At 37.9% G+C, this 22,465-nt stretch overlaps 1 protein-coding gene, 1 long non-coding RNA gene and 1 pseudogene across 2 annotated transcripts in view; 1 reads left to right on the top strand and 2 right to left on the bottom strand.

The window, feature by feature from the left end:
• The window catches only part of LOC115212980 (potassium channel subfamily K member 1), a 200,703-nt gene that overhangs the window by 26,281 nt on the left and 151,957 nt on the right, over positions 1–22,465 (top strand). The window lies entirely within an intron of this gene.
• LOC118763835 lies at positions 8,123–21,285 on the bottom strand. Its single transcript, XR_004999585.1, has 3 exons — positions 21,169–21,285; positions 18,505–18,508; positions 8,123–8,161 (listed from the first exon to the last, which is right to left on the bottom strand). It is a non-coding gene; the product is annotated as an uncharacterized LOC118763835 (long non-coding RNA).
• On the bottom strand, positions 21,180–21,298 carry LOC115213554 (annotated as a pseudogene).

Raw genomic sequence — 22,465 nt, 5'->3', positions numbered from 1 at the left:
CAGTCTTTCATTCATTCAGTTCATTCTCAGATTCTCATTCATGTAAATGATGTAGCCATATGGTGATGGTGGCGGAGGCGGTGGCAGTTGGTCACGATGACAGCGACGATAATCATAAGGATGATGCTGATGATGATGATGATGGCGATGATCACAGTGATCACAGTGATGGTGATGATGATGACAAAAGTGATGACGACAGCAACGATGATAATGATAATGATGATGATGATGACGATGGTGGTGCTGTTCGTGATCATCAAAATGATGTTGGTAACACTAATTAGGATATTGATGATGACGATGATGATGGTGGTTATGTTGATGATGATGATGATGACAAAGTTCAGGTTAGTGATAAGATGATGCTGGCAGGGATGATAGTACGGGGGGGGGGGTAGTGGTGGTGGTGGTGGTGGTAGTGGTGATGATGATAATGAGCTTTTCTCTACTATTCCTATATGAGCTAAGTTAAATGAACTGTGCACCGGGTGCTGCTTCTATTCACATGTGCATCTTAGTCAGAGGAGCAAGTTGACAGACAGACAGACAGACAGATAGAAAAATAGATGGATGGATGGATGGATGGATGGGTGGATGGGTGGATGAATGGACAGACAGACAGACATATAGATAAATAGATAGATAGATAGATAGATAGATAGATAGATAGATAGAGAGAGAGAGACAGACAGACAGACAGACAGACATATAGATAAATAGAGAGATAGATAGATAGATAGACAGATAGATAGAGGGACAGTTAGAAGATAGATAGATAGATTGATAGAGAGATAGATAGAGAGATAGATAGAGGGACAGTTAGACAGACAGACAGACAGACAGACAGGCAGACAGATAGATAGATAGACAGACAAACAGACAGACAGGCAGGCAGACAGATAAACAGTTAAATTGATAGATATTGATAAATGGATTGATAAATATCAATGTATAGATTAATGTCTGAATGAATAAATAGACAGAGGTAGGTAAGTGGTTAGATGGGTAGCTTACTAGATAGGTAGGGTGGTGGGAGGGTAAGCTAGTATGTATGTAGCTAGAAAGTTAATTGTATAGGTGGGCGGGTAGCAAGATATGTGTGTGTGTGTGTGTGGTTATTTTTGAAAAATTTGTAAGATAAATATAAAGTGGTTTCCCTGAATTTTTTCAGCTTTATTGTTTCATTTTATGTGTGTGTGTGTGTGTGTGTGTGTGTGTGTGTGTGAGTGTGTGTGTGTGTGTGTGTTTGTGTGTATGTATACACACAAACACACACACACATACACATATATATTCTTTTACTTGTTTCAGTCAATTGACTGTGGCCATACTGGCACCACCTCTAGTTGAACAAATCAATCCCAAGACTTATTCTTTGTAAGCCTAGTACTTATTCTATTGGTCTCTTTTGCTGAACAGCTAAGGTACAGGGACATAAACACACCAACATTAGTTGTCAAGCGATGGTGGGGGGACAAACACAGACACACAAATACACATATTTATATATAAAACTTAGATATGTTTCGACCAAAGATTGGTCAAGGCCATGTCTAACTTAATAGCACCACCTGATAGGATTATCTAAATCCTTTTTAAGTCAAGTTTTGTTTATGGTCCATTCAAGTAGTGAGTTCTTATTGAGTTGTATCCAGGTATGTGTGGCTTGTCTGGTTTTCCATGAAGAAATCTGTCCTGAATCCATCTAAAGGTGATGGGATCCTTTTCCTCTTTGATCAGTTTTGGGACAATGTTAAACAGAGCAGGGCCTATTGAGGAAAAGAAATTGTGTTGCAGTGTACCTATATGTTATGATCCTGAATTGGGCAGGGGACGTATAGCCCATGGTCCCAGCCTTGGATGAACCTTGAAACTAATGTTCAGGTCATTTGGGCAATGCTGGCGGTATAATCTCCACATCGTACAAATGATGTACCACTCGCAGCGGTGATGGAGAGAATAGAGTTCAAGGCTTAAGGCGGTCCCAGTACTCGAGATTAGTCATGCCTTCAATTCGTTTAGTGAGTGCCCTCTGGGATGATTCAATTTTCGAGATGTTTTGTTTTGTATGGGAAGACCACAAGGGGCATCAGTATTCAAGATGTGGCTGTACAAAGGAGGAGAAAAGTGGAATGATGACACCCCTATAAATATATATATTATACTATATAAATACACATACACACAGATGCACACACTCACACAGACACAGATGCACACGTGCACACACTCACACAGACACAAATGCACACACACACACACACAACACACATGTCATCATTATCATTGTCATCGTGCTTTAGTGTCCCCCTTCCCTGCCTGCATGGGTTGTATCTTTGCAGGCAATGCCTGCTTTAGCATGGTTTCTGTGGTTGAATGTCCTTCCTTATGCAACCACTTTACAGAGTATACTGGATGCTTTTACTTTTCATGGTACCAATACTAGTAAGGTTGCCATGTAGCCCTCAAAACTAAGATCCCCTTCAAGGTAATGAGTTACAGTAGAGAGGGAGGCAACTTTATACTAGGAGGTGAGAGGTTAAAGTATTAAAGAAGGGGCCAGAACAGAACAGGTTATTTGCTGTGTAGAAACTGCATGGTTACTCACATTTCAGAAGAGAAGACTGGAATCACTTGGGTGAAACTGGAAAGGAAAATAAAATAGCGGTTATGAGGTGTTCAGAGTGGACCCTCGGGGAAGAATGAATGTAAAGAGAAATTTTAGGGGAAGGGGCCAGTCAATTAGATCAACCCCAGTATGCAACTGATACTTAATTTATCAACTCCCGAAAGGATGAAAGGAGATTGAACAGATTAAAGGGATGGATGTAGTGAATGGTAGACAAGTTGAAGGGGTGATTGATGATACATATGAGTTTGGGGAAGGCAGGGATACAGATGATGACAGTTTGAAAAGGGGTGAAGAACAACAAATAATAATTCAGTAGACAGGGGAATGATGAGAGAAAGGGAGATGACATATTCTTTCCTACTCCAGGCACAAGGCCCGAAATTTTGGGGAAGGGGCCAGTCAATTAGATCGACCCTAGTATGCAACTGACAATTTATTGACCTCCGAAAGAATGAAAGGCAAAGTCAACCTCAGTAGAATTTGAACACAGAACGTAAAAACAGACGGAAAACCACTAAGCATTTCACCCATTAACGTTTCTGCCAGCTCGCCGCCTTTGGGGGAGATGACATATTGGTGAATAGATTGTACAGTGGGTGTCTTTCGGTTTCCACCCACCAAATCTACTCACAAGACTTTGGTCAGCTTGAGATTATAGGAGAAAACTCTTGCCCATGGTGCCATGCAATGGGACTGAACTTGGAACCATGTGGTTGGGAAGCAAACTTCTTACCACACGTCCAGGCCTATGCCTACATATATATAGAGAGAAAGATGATAGGGGAGAGAGAGAGAGAGAGAGAGAGAGAGAGAAAGAGAGAGGTAAAAATGTTGAGAAATTGATAAATGCAGATATACAGATATTGCTAGACAAACTGGCTTTCAAGTGGATGAGAAGATAGATTGAAAGAGTAAGAGAAAAGGAGGAAGAAATAGAGAGAGAAAGAAGAAGGGAGTGAGAATGCTGGTGAGTATAAAAGTATGGATGACCAGAAGTCAATAATTGGATTTTTAATTTCTGCTGACATGGGCAATTAAACATTAGCCTCCTAAGAAGATTTAATCATCCATTTTCCCACTAGCAATTTAGTCAAGGGTGTTGCCATGGACTGCTGCACATCTCAGCATAAACTGGTGTACTCAGCAAAACTGGATATCTTGTGTGCAAAAGACAGCTATTTCTTTGATTTTTTTTCAGTGTATTTCAAGCATCTATTGTCAATAAATATTCAAGGTAGGTGGTAGGCATTATTGAAGTTAATTATCAGCCAAAGATCATATCACTATCAGATGTCATCATCGTCATCACCATCATTATCATTGTTGTCATCATTGCTGTTATTGTTGTTGGTGTTGTTGTTGTTAAGCAACAAGACGGATAAGGGTGATTAGGTGATGGTCTAGGGCTTAGAAGTGGGAGACCCCAGACCTTGGAAAAAAAAAAAAAACTTTGGTCGTCTTGTAGTCGAGGGCTCTTCGTTGATGCCCAACACCACTGGGAGGTGGCCCTCGAAGTGACTGGAAACGGGGATCTCCAGGTCCAAATTCTTGAACGGCTGCTGTTGTTGTCGCTGCCACTGCCTCTGCTGCTACCACAACCTGCAGCACCAGAACCACATACAGATATGTATATATATGTGTGTTTATGGGTGGGGTTGTCTTCTTGTCTTGACACCACATACTAATTGCAAACTAATATCACTGTCACACAAGCAATGCTGGTTGTTTGTGTCTTCCATAAAAATACTTGTCTAGACTAAGGGACAATACTACCTGCTTAGAAGCAGGTGAGGGTTGGCAACAAGAAGAGCATCCAGCAAATCTATCTCACTGGATTCTGTCTGACCCAAGCAAACAGGCAAAAGTAAACCTTAAAGCAATGCTGCTCCTATTGTACATTCCTCTCATCATTACCATTCATTTCTTCATCATTTAGGCTTCTTACTCTGAAAAGAGGCTGGCAAAGAAGCAGAGATGTGGTGTTGGGATATACCTTTAATTTGTCAAGGACATATCTATGTCTCTAATGCTGTTGTTATGGAAATGTACCTGGTCCATTCTGTAGAGTGTGAGGTTGTGAGGGCCCTTTTTAAGTCTTGTTGAGGATATGACACCTTACGTGTACTGGTGCCACGAGAAAAGCACCTAGCACACTCTGTTAAAAGTCTGTAGTGTTAGAAAAGGGTACCCAGAAGGAAGTAAGAGGTGGATGTGTGGATGCATGTACCAGAGTGTTTCTTCGTCTGGAAGTAAGTATAAGAGATAATGGTGTAGTTGTATGTGATGTGTTTCCTTATCTTGATGTGACATGGTGATTGTAAATAAGCATTGTTCATTTCAAATCTGAAAAATCATGTCTGGCCATGAGGAAATATTATAATCTTGCTTGAAAACAAGTGAAGGTTAGTAGTAGGAAACTCATCAAGTCATGGAAAATCTGCCTCAACAAATTCTGCCTGACTCATGCAAGCATGGAAAAGTGAGCACTAAAGCATAGATGGTGATAATGATAATGTACAAATAGTACATAATTATATATATATATACATACATGTTTCTTTATTACCCACAAGGGGCTAAACATAGAGGGGACAAACAAGAACAGACAAACGAATTAAGTCGATTACATCGACTCCAGTGCGTAACTGGTACTTAATTTATTGACCTCGAAAGGATGAAAGGCAAAGTTGACCTCGGTGGAATTTGAACCCAGAATGTAACATAGGCGCAGGTGTGGCTGTCTGGTAAGAAGCTTGCTTTCCAATGACATGGTTCCGGGTTCAGTCCCACTGCGTGGCACCTTGGACAAGTGTGTGTTTTCTGCTATATCCTTGGGCCAACCAAAGCATTCTGAGTGGATTCGGTAGACAGAAAACTGAAAGAAGCCCATAATATATGTGTGTGTGTGTATACATATATTTGTGTATCTGTGTTTGTCCCCACCACCATCGCTTGACAATCGATGTTGGTGTGTTTATGTCCCCATAACTTAGCAGTTCGGCAAAAGCGACCGATAGAATAAGTACTGGGCTAACCAAGAATAAGTCCTGGGGTTAATTTGCTGAACTAAAGGCAGTGGTCCAGCATGGCCGGAGTCAAATGACTGAAACAAGTAAAAGAATAAAAGGATATATATCTACTACATCAGTTCTCAAGCTGTGTGCTTTGACTCATCAATGCTCTGCAAGGTGAAGCTAGGTGCACTGTGAAAATAAAAATAATTATATTTGTAAAATATGAATAACACAAACTAATATTCTAAATATAAAGTATTTCTAACTATGTTTCCTTTATTGATTAAAGACCTAAGTATTTAATAATTTCCTGCTGTTTGAATTATTTATATTTAGAGGCTAAGATATATAAATATCTTTTTTTTAATACCTGTTTTGATTTTATGCACTAAGTGCACCAAAATATTTTTATTTTCTCTAAAATGCTTTACAAATAATAGAAAAATAAAATTGGGACCCATTCATCTATAGGAATGAATAAAAGTCAAGCAGGTTGTATGTAAGTACACATGAACAAGAATATGGAAACAAACATAAACACTGATATGTATACATCTTGGTAGAATCATATTTGAATTTTTTTATACAGCTGTTTGTAAATGTAGACACACATATATGCAGACCTATATGTGTGTCTATGTGTGCATATATGTGCCTGTGTATTTGTGTGTGTGTGTGTATACATACACATTCATTTGTGTGTGTGTGTGCATGTATGTCATGCCTTTCCTTTTTCTTGTGAGCAACCTCTTGGTGCTTCAATTCTCATAATGTTTTGTTTTGTATGAGGAGAGACCACAGTGGACAGCAGTATTTAACCCTTTTGTTACTCTATATATTTTGAGATGCTCTGTGCTTCTTTCAATTACTTTCAATATAACAAAGAATTTGTAAAATAACTTAGTTATCATTCAGCTAGTGTTAAGAACATAAATTGTGACAAAGGTTTGGTGGAAGATTTTTGTTCAAAACTTTTGAAAACAAGACATTTGTACTCAGAGCCAGAGCCGGGTTGGTAATGAAGGGGTTAAGGCGAGACCTAGAGAACATAGAGAAGGATGATGGCTTCAGGATCTCTTGACTGGAAAGCTCTCAAGATGCATAAACACATTCCCTGGGCCATACTGACTTCATTATTGCTGTGTGCACTCCAGCTTAGTTACACCTAAGTCTCTGATATTTTACACTATGAGAAACTCTCTTGAGGTGAAAGAATGTGGTTGTTTAACTTTCGCTTTTACTAAGGTGATGAGGTCAAAAATTTTGTTGTTTAGCTGCATATTTTTTGCTTTTGTGCATGTGTGTGTCCTTCAAATCACATCAAATAGATTTGGGTTGGAATTTTTTTCTTTCACATAATCCTTTAATGACTTTCCCAGAGCTTAGAGTTATCTGTTGTGTGGTTAAAAAACATGGGGTTTCAGTTTCAATCCCACTGTGTGGTACCTTGAGTAAGTGTTTTCTACTATAACCTCATGTTGACTAAAGCTTTGTATGTGGATTTGTTGGTTGGAAACTAAAAGAAACTGATTGTAAATATATACATATATATGTATGTATGTATAGATGTGTGTGTGGGACCCTGTCTTGACATCTCATAATCATTGCAAACAAGTGGCTCCATCATACAAGTTATATCATTTGTTTCCACTCTTCCATGAAAAACATATCTGACCATGGAGAAGTACTATTTTGCTTGGAAACGAGTGAGGGTTGGCAGCAGAGAAGGCATCCAGCTTTAGAAAAATCTGCCTCAGTGAATATGACCCATACAAACAAAGAAGCAGACATTAAAACGATGATGATAATGATGATGTATAGATAGATAGATAGATAGATAGATAGATAGATGGATGGATGGATGGATGGATGGATGGATGGATGGGTGGGTGGGTGGGTGGGTGTGTGTGTGTGTGTGGGGGGGCACAATGGCCCAGTGGTTAGGGCAGCGGACTTGCGATTGTAGGATTGTGGTTTCAATTCGCAGACCGGGCGTTGTGAGTGTTTATTGAGCGAAAATACCTAAAAAAAGCTCTATGAAGCTCCAGCAGGGGGTGGTGGCGAACCCTGCTGTACTCTTTCACCACAACTTTCTCTCACTCTTTCTTTCTATTTCTGCTGTACCTGTATTTCAAAGGGCCAGCCTTGTCACACTCTGTGTCATGCTGAATCTCCCCGAGAACTACGTTAAGGGTACACATATCTGTGGAGTGCTCAGCCACTTGCATGTTAATTTCACGAGCAGAGTGTTCCATTGATTGGATCAACTCGAACCCTCATCATCGTAACTTCTTTCTTTACTACCCACAAGGGGCTAAACACAGAGGGGACAACCAAGGACAGACAAATGGATTAAGTAGATTGCATTGACCCCAGTGCGTAACTGGTACTTAATTTATCGACCCTGAAAGGATGAAAGACAAAGTCGACCTCAGCAGAATTTGAACTCAGAACGTAACAGCAGACGAAATACGGCTACGCATTTCGCCCGGCGTGCTAACGACTCTGCCAGCTCGCCGCCTTCATCATCGTCATCGTAACTGATGGAGTGCCAACAATGTATGTATGTATGTATGTATCACAATGACTCTTGGTACATCAACCGAAGCATATAAAATCAAAACCTCATAATTGCAGCAGAGTACATATAACATGAGTGCACTTTGTTTCCCAGCAGTCTCATAAAATTATGAATTCTGATTGGTACTTATTAAACAGCAGCAACAAGTACTGATCAATGCTGAGATTGATTAAATCTATTGTACTCCTTTTATATAAATGTGATACATAGTGGTAATGTAAGAAATGGTTATTAAAGTGAGCCAATATAAGAACCTTTACATGAACAGTTGGTCAACTAGAAATAGCTGTCAAACTCCATGAAATCACTCTTGACTGTGCATGTGTTATTACAAGCAAAATGACCCCCGTCCAATGGACAGTGCTGAGTTGTCAAACATTTAAACCAAATTTTCTCAAAGCAACTTGTCTGACCGTCCCATTTTGTGGCATTATTTCAAGCCAGCCAGTTTTTTTTTGTGCAAACTGCACGTGCATTTTTCTCGCATACACGTAGTATCAGTTGCAACAGCTGATGTATTTGCATGTACAAATACACATTCCCACGATTTATCAATCGCATTCTTGCCTGGAATCGATTTTTGTAATTTTTTCAAAACTTATACATGCCCTGATACTGTCGGTATCTACATATCAAATTTGAGCGCAATCGGATGGAGGATGCCCAAGATCCTAGAAGACACACACACACAGAACAGATTTTATATAATAGATGATTTAAACCAGGTTACTCATGACTGAACATGACCTTTCAAAGGACACATGGGATAATCTCCTTTATTTTTCTTCTACCATCTTGTATAATGTAGGTCTACAAAGATTAGTCTGTGGAAGACTCCAGTCACAGCTGGATTACTGTGATTGATCTGGACTAACCTGGGGCTTAACAACTACAAAAACAATCTTGTACCCTACCCTCTCTAATATTAGAATTTTGGTGCATTAGCAGTATTTTGCTTCTATTGTTTTATATATTCTAGAATATATCAGTAGGTTTTTAGCCAATACCATATTAAAGAAAGCTTGTTTTTGTATAGGGTTTCTTTGTAGACATTAAAAGAACTCTCAGCTAGGCTAGTTTCAGTACTGTGTTGGAATTTTATCAGCAACTGAGTAACCTCTACAACTATTCTCAATCATCGTCATCATCGTTTAACGTCTGCTTCCCATGCTAGCATGGGTTGGGCGGTTCAACTGGGGTCTGGGAAGCCAGGAGGCTGCACCAGGCCCAATCTGATCTGGCAGTGTTTCTACAGCTGGATGCCCTTCCTAACGCCAACCACTCTGTGAGTGTAGGAGATGCTTTTTACGTTCCACCAGCACGGTGTCAGGCGAGGCTGGCAACGGCTATGATTGGTTGGTGCTTTTTACGTGCCACCGGCATGAACATAATATACTCATTTGTATGACATAACACATCCTTAATGGCTAGATGAATAAAAAAATTACTGCTGTGTTAATGGAATTTAGTCTTAATTGTATATGAAGACAAGATGGTTACAAATGTCATTTATATACAGTATTGGCTAAAATCCATAGATATAATCTGTAGGACTTAAGAGCTCTTAACCTATCTAAAGCAATATGCAAATAAAACCTTCAAAGCAGTTATTGATACTTGGCCATCAGATGATCTTTCCTAGTGACATCAAGTACTTAACACTAAAAACTGTGCCCCTAAAGGCTAGTGTTCCTTTTCAGAGCCAGAAAATACATTAGCTTTGATCAGCTACTGACTCTCTACAAAGGTCAAGTCAGACCTACAATTGGAGTACTTCTCACATATGTGGAATAGTGTTGCTGCACTACACATGAAATCCAAAACTACATCCAAAAGAAAACCATATGGCCAATTGGCAAAAACTCTCTTTGTCGTCCAATAGATTTCAAACTCTAGTCTGCAGTTGTGCTCACTCTAACTTTTTCATTGCTTCTACAACAACTCCTAGTTAGTGTTACAACCCTACATAGTGGCTTGGAGAGCCACATTTCACTCATACATTCTGTTTTGATATGTTTCTTTTCATGACTGAATTCTCATCCTAATACCATTCAGTTTATACCAATCACTTTCTATTGTATCATGGCATCAATCTTACAGAAGTTATCACAGCTTCAGCTAGATTAGACTGCAGGGTCCTCTCAATTCTGTCATTGTCCAATTGCTTATCAGTCTGCAGTGTGTGTGACAGCCAATTATTACTACCAAATGGTTTTATTCCAGCAATGGAGAAGTAAAATTAGCAATCATCAGATAGAGCTAAACGGAAAAGCATATTTAGTTTGCATGAAACTATTCAGTAATATTAATTTGCTGTCAAGAGAAATAATGATAATATACCACCTCTATTACCTAATATATAAGTACCTGTCTTTTTTTCCTGACTCATGAAAATATATTTTACACACACCCACACACACATTATATATATATATATATATATATATATATATATATATATAAAACACCAAGTTAGGGGTTATGGATCCAACCCACTAAGGGATAATATTTATCCAATATACTGTTGGTATAATACTCAAATTCTTAATACACAAATGTTTTAAATTTTTATACTTGTATTCTTATCTTATATGTATTGAATTACAATGTATATATGTATGCTATTAAGGTTCTCATTTCTGTTAAATGAATAAATAAACCAACATTCTAATATCTGAAAGCTGATGAACCAACTAAATTGTTTCTCCATTTTCTTATTTGTATTATATATATATATATATATATATATTATATATATATACACACACAAATATATATATATATATATATATATAATGAATACATTCACTACATATGTTTAATAAACATACATCCAGTTTCACTTTGTAAATGAATCCTCTGGCACAACCACAGAATCTCCTTCTCTACAGAACAAACCAAGGAATAACTCATTCATTGAGATATTTCCTAGTTAATACTATAATATATTTGTGCACTTATTACCAAGGAGATCTGGCCTGGCTATCTACCTTTGCCTATACTTCTACTAGTTTGTGTGATACACATGCATTAAACACCTGTATATTTCTCCTCTCTCTCTCTCTCACTCTCTTTTCTCTTCCTTTTCTTTGCTTCGTTCATTCAATCATCTTTTCTGTCATTCGACTTACATGGCACTTTAAGACTTTTCTTCAATTTTCATGACAACTACCTTAATTTCTTTTCTTCTCTCTTACTTTCACATCATTATAAAACTTCAATGTTTGTATGTGTGTGTGTGTGTGTGTGTGTGTGTGTATGCGCGTGTATGTGTGTGTGCATGTGTGCGTAAATATATATTTGTATATAAATATATATATTATGTATTCATACTGATACACCCACATATATACATGTTATACATACATACATACATACATACATACATACACATATATATATATATATCTATATATATATATATCATCACCATCATCATTGTTTAACGTCCGTTTTCCATGCTAGCATGGATTAGACGGTTCGACTGTGGTCTGGGAAGCCAGGAGGCTGCACCAGACTCCAGTCTGATCTGGCAGTGTTTCTACAGATGGATGCCCTTCCTAAAGCCAAACACTTTACAGCGTGTGCTGGGTACATTTTACACACCACCAGCACTAGTGAGGGGACCAGATAACTCGCAAGACGAGATCCCCACCTCCCTAAGGGTGTGTAAGATTGAGGGAGGAGATTTTATGCCAGATGACGAGAGACTGAAATGTGATAAAGTGACAAGTACAGGCATCTAGCTGTAGGGGAGATACAGGGTTACTTCATTTAGAAAAGAGGGGTAAGATAGTGGTGAAGATGTGTTAGGAGCGGTTGGCATTATGAAGGGCATCCAGCAGTAGAAACTCTGCCAGATCAGATTGGAGCCTGGTGCTTGCCAGCCCTCAGTCAAACCGTCTAACCCATGCCAGCATGGAAAGCAGACATTAAACTATGATGATATATATATATATATTATATATATATATTATATATTATATATATATATATAGGCACGGGAGTGGCTGTATGGTAAGAAACTTGCTTCCCAACCTAATGGTTCTGGGTTCAGTCCCACTGCATGGCACTTTGGGCAAGTGTCTTTTACTATAACCTGAGACCGACAAAGCCTTGTGAGTGGATTTGGTAGACAGGGACCGAAAGAAGCCTGTTGTACATATATATATATATGTATTTGTGTGTCTGTGTTTCTTCCCCACCATCACTTGACAATCGATGCTGGTTACGCACTGGGGTCAATGTAATCGATTTAATCCCTTTGTCTTTGTTTGTCCCCTTTATGTTTAGCCTCTTGTGGGCAATAAAAAATATATATATAATATGTGTTGTGTGTGTGTGTGTGTGTATTTAGAGAGAGAAAGAAAGAATTCTCTTTCTTCTAGAGATATGCATACCTAGCATATAATTTTTTCATTGAAATTAAATCCTCTACATGTATTGAGCATGCTTCTCATTCATCCAACATAAACCAATGTGTATATATATATATATGTGTGTGTTTATACATACTTTATATCTATATATGTATATTTCTCTCTCCTCCCTCTGTGTGTGTGTATATATATATATATATATATATATATATATATATATATACACACACACACACACAAAGGGAGGAGAGAGAAATATACATATATAGATATAAAGTATGTATAAACACACATACTCCCCTACACACACACAAATATATATATATATATATATATATATATATATATATTTAAAAATCACTGATGCTAGTGTTACATAAAAAGCAGCCAAGTCACTCTATAAAGTGGTTGGCATCAGGAAGGGCATCCAACCATAGAAACCCTGTCAAAATAGACAATGGGGCCTAGTGTGGCCTCCGGCCTTACTAGCTCCTTTCAAACCCTCTATCCATCCATCCCATGCCAGCATGGGAAAGGGACGTTAAATGGCGATGATAGTAATGATGATGATGATGACAATTTATACATGAGGGATATCTGTATTTATATATACATATGTTTTAAGTGCATATATGCATTTATATTTGTATTACTGAATGTAGTATGTGTGCTGCTTTTTGTTTGATTTGTTTATATGTAGGTCTCTAGATAAGAAGAGAACATCTATATATTTGGGAATGGGGCGGGGGATTATGTGTGGGCGGAGAGAAAATCTTAATCGAAATAAGCAGCTAAAGTACAAATACACCCTCAACTTGAATGGATAGTGAGTGAGGTGGAGAACGGGAGAGAGTGTTAAAGAGAGCATATTGGAGAGAACGAGAGGAGTAGTAGATGATATGGTTGAGATGGAGAAGAAAATGGGAGAAAGGGTGAGATATGAAGAGAGAGTGAAGGAGAGGAAAGTGAAAGGAATGTTGAGTAGGAGTTAGAGTTAGAGAAGATGAGAGAGTGAGGATATAAGGAGAGTTGGGGAAATTTAGAGAGGGAGAAAGAATAAGATTTATAAATGAGGGAGAGAAAAGATGAGATGTAGTGAAAGAAGATGGAAAGAGGATTATTGGAGAGGAAGTGCAAAAGAGGAGAGTAAGTGTGGAGATGAAAAGGGTTTGATGATGCATTGACTGTACATTGGGACTGTATGTGTGAGAGAGAGAGAGAGAGAGAGAAAGTGAGAGGGTAGGAGCAAAAGAGAGAGAGAGAGAGGGAAGGAGCAAAAGAGAGAGAGAGAAAGTGAGAGAGGGAAGGAGCAAAAGATAGAGAGAGAGAAAGTGAGAGAGGGAAGGAGCAAAAGAGAGAGAGAGAGAGAAAGTGAGAGAGGGAGAAAGTGAGAAAGGGAAGGGGCAAAAGAGAGAGAGAGAGAAAGTGAGAGAGACTGTGACAGAAAGCGTGGTAGAGAGAAAGAGAGAAATGTGCTTATGTTTAGGATTCTCAACATTTTTGGAAGCTGTTCAATTTTTCTGCTAATAGAGTTATTATAATGATCTTTTATATATGTGAAGGAAATCCATTGACCCTAGCTCATAGCAGGAAGGAGGGGAGGTCTTTCTCTCTCTCTCTTTTTCTTTCTCTTTCTCCTCGTGGATTAATGATGAATGAAATAAGTACAAATGAAGTAACCAGGTTGATGTGGTAATAAGTATTCACTAAATGCTTCTCTCTGCACTACTTTGGCAAACAAAGTCTCTCTATTTTGCTGAGAATGACTTGTGTTCTCAGGAACCTTTGTGACCTATTACAAACCATGCAAACATGTCATTATTACTATTATTATACCAAAATTTCAGGCCTTCTTCTAATTCAAGAAACAATTATAACCATTATTTCATTCTGATAATGAGACCATGAAGGTCTCAAAATGTTAAATTTGGGAATGATATGGTTTTAAACTAAACACAAAGGATTAATAATGAAGTATGAAAAATCCTTATTAAAAGAGATTGACCCCAAACACAATCATGTCTTAATTATAACACATTTGAAAGAAGAGTTGTTCCCTTTTTACACCAACACACACATATGTTGAAGCTGATGGGAGAATCCAATCATCATCATCATCATCATCGTTTAACGTCTGTTCTCCATGCTAGCATGGGTTGGACGGTTCGACCAGGGTTCTGGGAAGCCAGAAGGCTGCACCAGGCTCCAGTCTAATCTGGCAATGTTTCTACAGCTGGATGCCCTTCCTAACGCCAACCACTCCGTGAGTGTAGTGGGTGCTTTTTACGTGCCACCTGCAATATATATGTATATTAGATTCTGGCACCCTACAAGTTGATGTGCCTTGATTTTTATGAATTCATGTTACAAAGTTACATATAGGTGCAGGAGTGGCTGTGTGGTAAGTAGCTTGCTTACCAGCCACATGGTCCCAGGTTCAGTCCCACTGCGTGGTACCTTAGGTAAGTGTCTTCTACTGTAGCTTTGGGCCAACCAAAGCCTTGTGAGTGGATTTGGTAGACGGAAACTGGAAGAAGCCCGTCATATATGTGTATGTGTGTGTGTGTGTGTGTGTATGTTTGTGTATTTGTTTGTCCCCCCAACATCGCTTGACAACAGATGCTGGTATGTTTACATCCCTTTAACTTAGCGGTTTGGTAAAAGAGCCTGATAGAATAAGTACTAGGCTTACAAAGAATAAGCTCTGGGGTCAATTTGCTTGACTAAAGGCAGTGCTCCTGGACCAGGCTGTGTGTTGTGTTCTTGAGCAAGACGCTTTATTTCATGTTGCTCCTGTCACTCAAGCTATATTGGCCTTTGCCTATCCATTGGATAACACTGGTAGCATGGAGAAGGGAGGCCGGTATGCATGGGCGACTGCTGACCTTCCATAAGCAACCTTGCCTGGACTTGTGCCTGGGAGGGTAACTTTCTTGGTGCAATCCTATGGTCAGTTATGACCGAAGGGGGTCTCAGCAGCAATATATATATATACTCATTTGTTAATATCTAAAATGTTTTTTCTATCCAATTATGGGTTAGATAAATTTATTACTGATAGCTATCCATGTTGTATATGATGATACCTGCACAATGAAGCTTTCTAGTGGTGTTTAGTAATAAATGAGCTTACTGTATAGAGTGCTCAGATGCACTACAATTCATCAGAAAAGAGAAAAGAGGGGACAGAAAGCAGCAATGAATCATGTAAAGAAAGATAGAATGGATGGTCAAAAATACTTGCACAGTACACAGAATAAAACAGGGTAGAAAAATGAACAGTAAAAGAGCAATAAAGAGGGAAGGGTTCATAGGCATGGCTGGAATGATATTGGTGAATTTTGGGAAGCATGGAATTTTTGTCAGCTGACAACTGACAATTTTGATCCTAAAAATGTGCTTCTGGAAGTCGTAGATGTTGAGCTGATATTTTCATATTATAATATGTTCATGGTTGAATATGTTTGTAAAATCAAAGGGGACTAAAATTGTTGTTGTTGGAAAGAAAGGTAGTGGATAATCTTGTGGGTTTCTACTAAGTCAACTGTTTGATGTTTGAGTTGTACATTACCAAGCATCATTGTATTTGCTGCGAAGAGATAAATCCTGTGTCTAGAGAGATTCAAGACACTTAAGTACACACACACACACTTACACAGGCATGCTCCTACATTTATATAAAGGACAAGCCAGCAAGGGAGACCTTGATGTGGCAACTTGACATGCTAGAAACAGTAGCCAAATCCCTCAAGAATTATAACCCTTTCAACTTTAAAAAGATAGAATACATTGGAGAATGTAATCTCTGATGTGTAAAAAGACAAAAGAATTCGTGTCTGGAACATGTTTGATAGCAGATTTGCTAAATCAAAACTGGCATGGAAGTAAACAACGGCTTGAACATCACTAAGTACACACACACATACATACACACACACACACACATTCACAGACATACATACACAAACATTTACAAGTACACATATGCAGACATACACAGACATTAAACACACACACAAACTCATACACATACACTTATACACACAAATGCATACATAGACACACATTTACTACATATGCAAACATAGAGGGACATGTATGCAAACATACACACACACACACACACACACACAAATACACTGAAACTCAGCATAGTGTCCACTATACAAACTACTAAGTATGCATTGATCTGCTTGTGAATACCGATTGACCACTTAGATTATAAAATCTCAGTGATCAAACCACTTTCCTGAAGTAGGACATTCGTTAATGTTTTAATCAGAATCCACTTCACTGATAAATTAACTATATATATATACGCACATACACACATATATATCGCAAAAAAAAAAAAAAGGAAAAAATGTAGACGAGTCAGGAGGAATGGCGTTTAGAAATTAAACTGTTATATATAATTCATTGTGAAATGCATTTATAGATAATGGTACAGTCTGTTTTTGTTCTGAAAGCATAAAAAAAAAAAGAAGCTGTAAGTTGAAGATGATACACATTACACAAACTGCAAACTGGGTTTTACTAGCTGAAATGAGAATCTTTGGAACAGAATAAGACATGATGTTGGAAGTGATAGTAGGTTATGACCCACTGAAGAAGCTTTTATTTGATGACTCAGTCTGTTAGAAATAGTATCTAAATCTCCCAAGGTGACATATAAAAGGCACTTGTGCCAGTGGCAGGTAAAAGGTACCTGTGTCAGTAACAGGTGAAAAACATGCAGTACACTCTATGGAGTGGTTGACTTTAGGAGGAGCATCTATCTGTAGAAACCAAATGGAAACAGACTGGTGCCTGGTACAGCTCTCCGGCTTATCAGCTCCAGTCAAACCATCTTACCCATGCTATCATGGAAAACGGACACTAAATGATGATGAATATCATTCCATACCATCTTAAAAAAAAAGGGAAGAAAACCTTTGATAGTGTAGTCCAATGATTCTCAGCCATTTATTATTTTTGTATTCTTTTGTTTACTATTTTATTCTGGTTGGACTCCCATAGCCATTTGATGGTTCAAAACTAACTTTATAGATATTTCTTTCAACATTCCTATTTTGTTATTCACTCTTTCACTTGAATAGGTTGAACTATGTAAAGCATTAGAGAAAGAAACCTGGTTTTGGCATGCTAAAAAACTAATTTATATATACTGTAGTGCATTTGAGCACTGTATACAATAAGCTCGTCATCATCATGTTCATCATCATCATCATCATTAGTACAGTAAGGTGGTTAGTGTTAAGAAGGGCATCTAGGTGTAAAAGCCATGCCAAAACAGACAGTGCAGCCAGGTTCAGTCTTTATAAATGTCCTAGAAATTTCACACTGCCTTGGCTTTGTTGTCTCATTTTATTTAACACACATACACACACATATACATATTCATACACACACATAAAACGACATACGCATCTGACACACTCTTGATATTTACTCTTCTTTCTTTTTCGTGTTTTATTCTGTGCATGTACTTCTACCTTTCATTGCTGTCTGTCTTTACTTGACTTATATGTCTGCTCTCTGTCCCCTCTTTTAACATTTTTCTAACAAGCTGTAGTGCACCTGAGCACTATTTATAATAAGCTCTTCATTATATTATTATTATTATTATTATTATTATTATGTGCATATTTACATATATATATATATATTATATATATATATATATTATATATATATATATATATATATATACACACACATATACATTTATATATATGTACTCATATGTGTGTGTGTGTACATATATATATGTACACACTCACACACACACAGAGGCATACCGGTATATGTGTTTTTGTGTGCATGTTGTGTGTGTGTGTTTGCTGGCACACAAGGTCAGCTAAGTAACTAAAGCTGTCACCCACTTCTTGTGACCCTTCTGGGCATTTGAAAGAATTCAATTCATGGGTGTTCTCGTTGCTAATTGTGTAACTGTGCATTTTCAGAGAGATAGAGAGAGAGAAAGAGAGTGAGGGGGGAGGGAGGGGGAAAAGAGATAAGATCTTTACAGGTCTCTCTAGATGCACTTGTCAATAATATCATTGTTGCAATGCATTGTTGCAATATCGTATTATTCTAATGTTGTATTGTTGGAATTAAGCCTAGCAGAAAAAAAAATGAATAGACACAAAATATCAAATGTACGAGCCTTATTAATATATTCTTGATGTTTATCAGTAGTAATCACGTGTGTGTGTGTGTATGCATATGTGCGTGCATGCTCTTGTGTGTATGTGTGGTGTGTGTCTGAGTGTAAGTGTTTGTGTATGTGAAAATATGCCATTAAACATCTGCAGAATAAATGTTTTTTTTCCTACATGCATGCATATATAGAGAATACATAATACATATACATACATACATACATACGTTATCCTCCTCCACTGCATTCTCATCCATTTACCCTAAATGGCCTCTCATTGCCATTCTGTCATCATTGCCCCCTCCTCACCTTTATCCTTCTATTTCCATCCCTACATATCTCTGACTGTCACTGTGTGTTTCTCGTTCGTCATCTCTCTATTTTCTCATCTATCTGCTAGTTTTATTATACTGTTGCTGTCCACCACCATCACCCCTTTATGCGATGCCTCTTATCACCTCTTTCTCCCTGATCCAGTCCTATTTTCCTTCAAGTTCTTCCCAAACTTAGATTCATCCTTGACCATTGATCATGCTTGCACCCATGTTCATCCCTATGTCCATTCCCTACCCATTCGTTACTCCTGCTTCATGCTCTTGTGAACTTACCCATCCAGTGCTGGATTAACCCATTAAGAAAAATAAGCATGTGCTTAAGGTATCAGGAATGAAAATAGTTTATGGCATGAAAGAAATCACTTAAAACTTTCTAAAATAATATTCATAATGCTTTATCTCTATTAAGTATAGAAGCAGAAGTTTTATGTAAAATTAATTTTAATAATATCATCAAACACTTTGTAATTATTAAAAAAAAATGGACAAAATTTTTCAAATTTCAAATAGGTGCAGGAGTGGCTGTGTGGTAAGTAGCTTGCTTACCAACCACATGGTTCCGGGTTCAGTCCCACTGCATGACACCTTGGGCAAGTGTCTACTACTATAGCCTTGGGCCGACCAAAGCCTTGTGAGTGGATTTGGCAGAAAGAAACTGAAAGAAGCCCATCGTATACATATATATATATATATATATATATATATATATATATATGTATGTTTGTGTGTCTGTGTTTATAGCCCTGTAACTTAGCAGTTCGGCAAAAGAGACCGATAGAATAAGTACTAGGCTTCCAAAGAATACGTCCTGGGGTCGATTTGCTTGACTAAAGGCGGTACTCTAGCATGGCTGCAGTGAAATGACTGAAACAATTAAAAGAGTAAAAGAGTAAATATAAATATAATGGAAGTATACAAAAATAAGCATTATTTTCCATCTTAATGTTAGTTTTGTTCCATTTTGAAAAATAAAAATTTATTTGATGGCTTATTATTGTTTACATTTTGAATTATTTTTGTTTATGTTTTGAATCATTTACATATACTTGAGGGCACCAAAGTCTTTTAAGTGCTTAGGGCCTCTATGGGTCTTAACCTGGCCCTGTATCCATCCATGTTTCCTAAATTATCTGTCTCTGTTCTTTCTTATACTCATCTTCTGCCTTTAGGGTATGCTCTGATACCCCATCAGACGAATTGAAGAGAAACCTCTGCATGGCCAATTTTTGAGATCCACTGAAGACATATGTGGAACAAAATCCTAGGTTTGGTTAAAAAAGGGGTAATTAAAAAAAGAAACAGAGGGCCTAATTGTAGCAGCCCAAGATCAAGTGATAAAAACAAACAACTTGAGAAAAAATATATGGGAGAGAATGTGTCAGAAAAATGTAAAGCCTGTGAAACTTGGAATGAGACAGTGGCACACATTGTGACAGAATGCCCCATGTTGGCACAGAAAGAATATAAGAAATTGAGGCACAATCAGGTTGTGAAAGTTTTACACTGGAAACTGTGCAAGAAATGGAGATTTGAAGCTGGAAACACATGGTACAATCATTGAGTCGAAAGAGTACTGGAGTCGGAGAAATGCAAGATTTTGTGGGTCTTTCCTATTTAAATGGACAAGAATTAGAAAATAATAGACCAGACATAGCAATTATAGATAAAGATAAGCGAAGTTGCTTACTGATCAACCCATCATGCCTGTTTGATTCCAGGATCATAAAGAAAGAGGAAGAAAAACAATAAAAATACAATACCTTAAAATTTGAAATAAGAAGAATTTGGAGCATGAGAACAGTAGAGATCATGCCTATAATAATTGGTGCATTGGGAACAGTGAGCAAAGATATAGATAAATGGCTGAAGGAGATTGGAATAGAATGCCCAGTAGAGTTCCTACAGAAAGTTTGTTTCATAGGGACAGCAAGGATCATCTGAAGGGTTCTGAGCACTGGAAAGACTGCTGAAAACTTGTGGATACCTAAGGTTACAAGTAATAACCTGGAATAAGACCAAATCTGAGTCAAATCAAATAATAATAATAATAACACCAACAACAACAACAATAACAATAATAATAATAATAATCATAATAATAATAACAATGATAATAATAATAATTTTCAACTAGCAATAACCACACCTCGGATAACCCTCATTGGCTATGGTACCGCCTCTGGAACTGCATACATATTGAGCTTGGGAGTTTAATGACATACCTATCCCAAAGTAAGTAAACTTTACTAGTGTCAGTTAGGAATGAGGGAGTACTGAAAGCAGAGAAAAATGGAAAAACAAAGGAAGAAGCACAAAAAGGGCATGAAGAAGAATTACACAATAAGGGACTACACAATCAGTTCTATGTAGGCACAACTGCAGTTGCTGGAAAAAATAGGTGGGATTGGCTGAAGAAAGGAACACTGGAAAAAGAGACTGAGAGCAGTGCAAGACCAAGCTTTGGCTATGAATTGGAGGGTCAACCTTAGGAATGAGCAACTGTCTCCACTGTGCTGCATCTGTAACAGAGTGGACAAAACCATTGCCTACATCATGATTGAATGGCCTAGACTTGCCCTGAGCCACTACAAGTTGTAGTGACATGATGAGGTAGCGAAAGTGCTACAGTGGAAACTGTGTGAAAAGTGGGGGCTAGAGAAAGGCAAGATGTAGTATGAGCATAAACTATAGAGAGTGGTGGAGTCGGAGGCCTGCAAAATCCTCTGAGATTTCCCAATCCAAACAGATCAGGTCCTAGAGCATAACAAAATGGATCTAGTAGTGGTGGACAAGATGCACCACATGTGCTATATATTTGGTGCTGCATACCCCCTTTGACCCACAAATAGTCCAGAAGGAAGGTGAAACAATAGGTATATACAATCCTATTGAGTACGAAATAGCCCAGCAATGGAAAAGGAAGATAGTGAAGACAGTGCCAATTATTGTTGGGTCCTTGGGGACAGTATCAGAAGGCATCAAGAGGAGTATAAAAGAAATCAGAATAGATTGCCCAGCAGAACTGTTATACAAGGTTTACTGCCTTCACACAGCCAGAATAATCAGGAAAGTATTAGATAGTTGAAAGGAACAAATAGCATGGTACCGTTGGCTGCAGGCAGCCAGCCCACTATGCATGCAAAACTCCAAGAGTTACAACAAAACCTGAGATAAAAAGAATGTCATTCAAGCAGAAGTCTTCTCTCAAATCAAATCCATAATGAATACTCTATTCAGCTTGCTATTTGAAATCATGGAAAAGCAGTCATATTTACCAAATTATAAGTAAAGTATATTTATCTACTACACCATAAGAACTATACACTCTAGTTTTCTCATCCTCTTGAGATATATACTT

This window comes from Octopus sinensis, linkage group LG6, assembly GCF_006345805.1.
Source record: "Octopus sinensis linkage group LG6, ASM634580v1, whole genome shotgun sequence".
NCBI lineage: Eukaryota > Metazoa > Mollusca > Cephalopoda > Octopoda > Octopodidae > Octopus > Octopus sinensis.
This window is presented reverse-complemented; position numbering and strand designations above follow the sequence as displayed.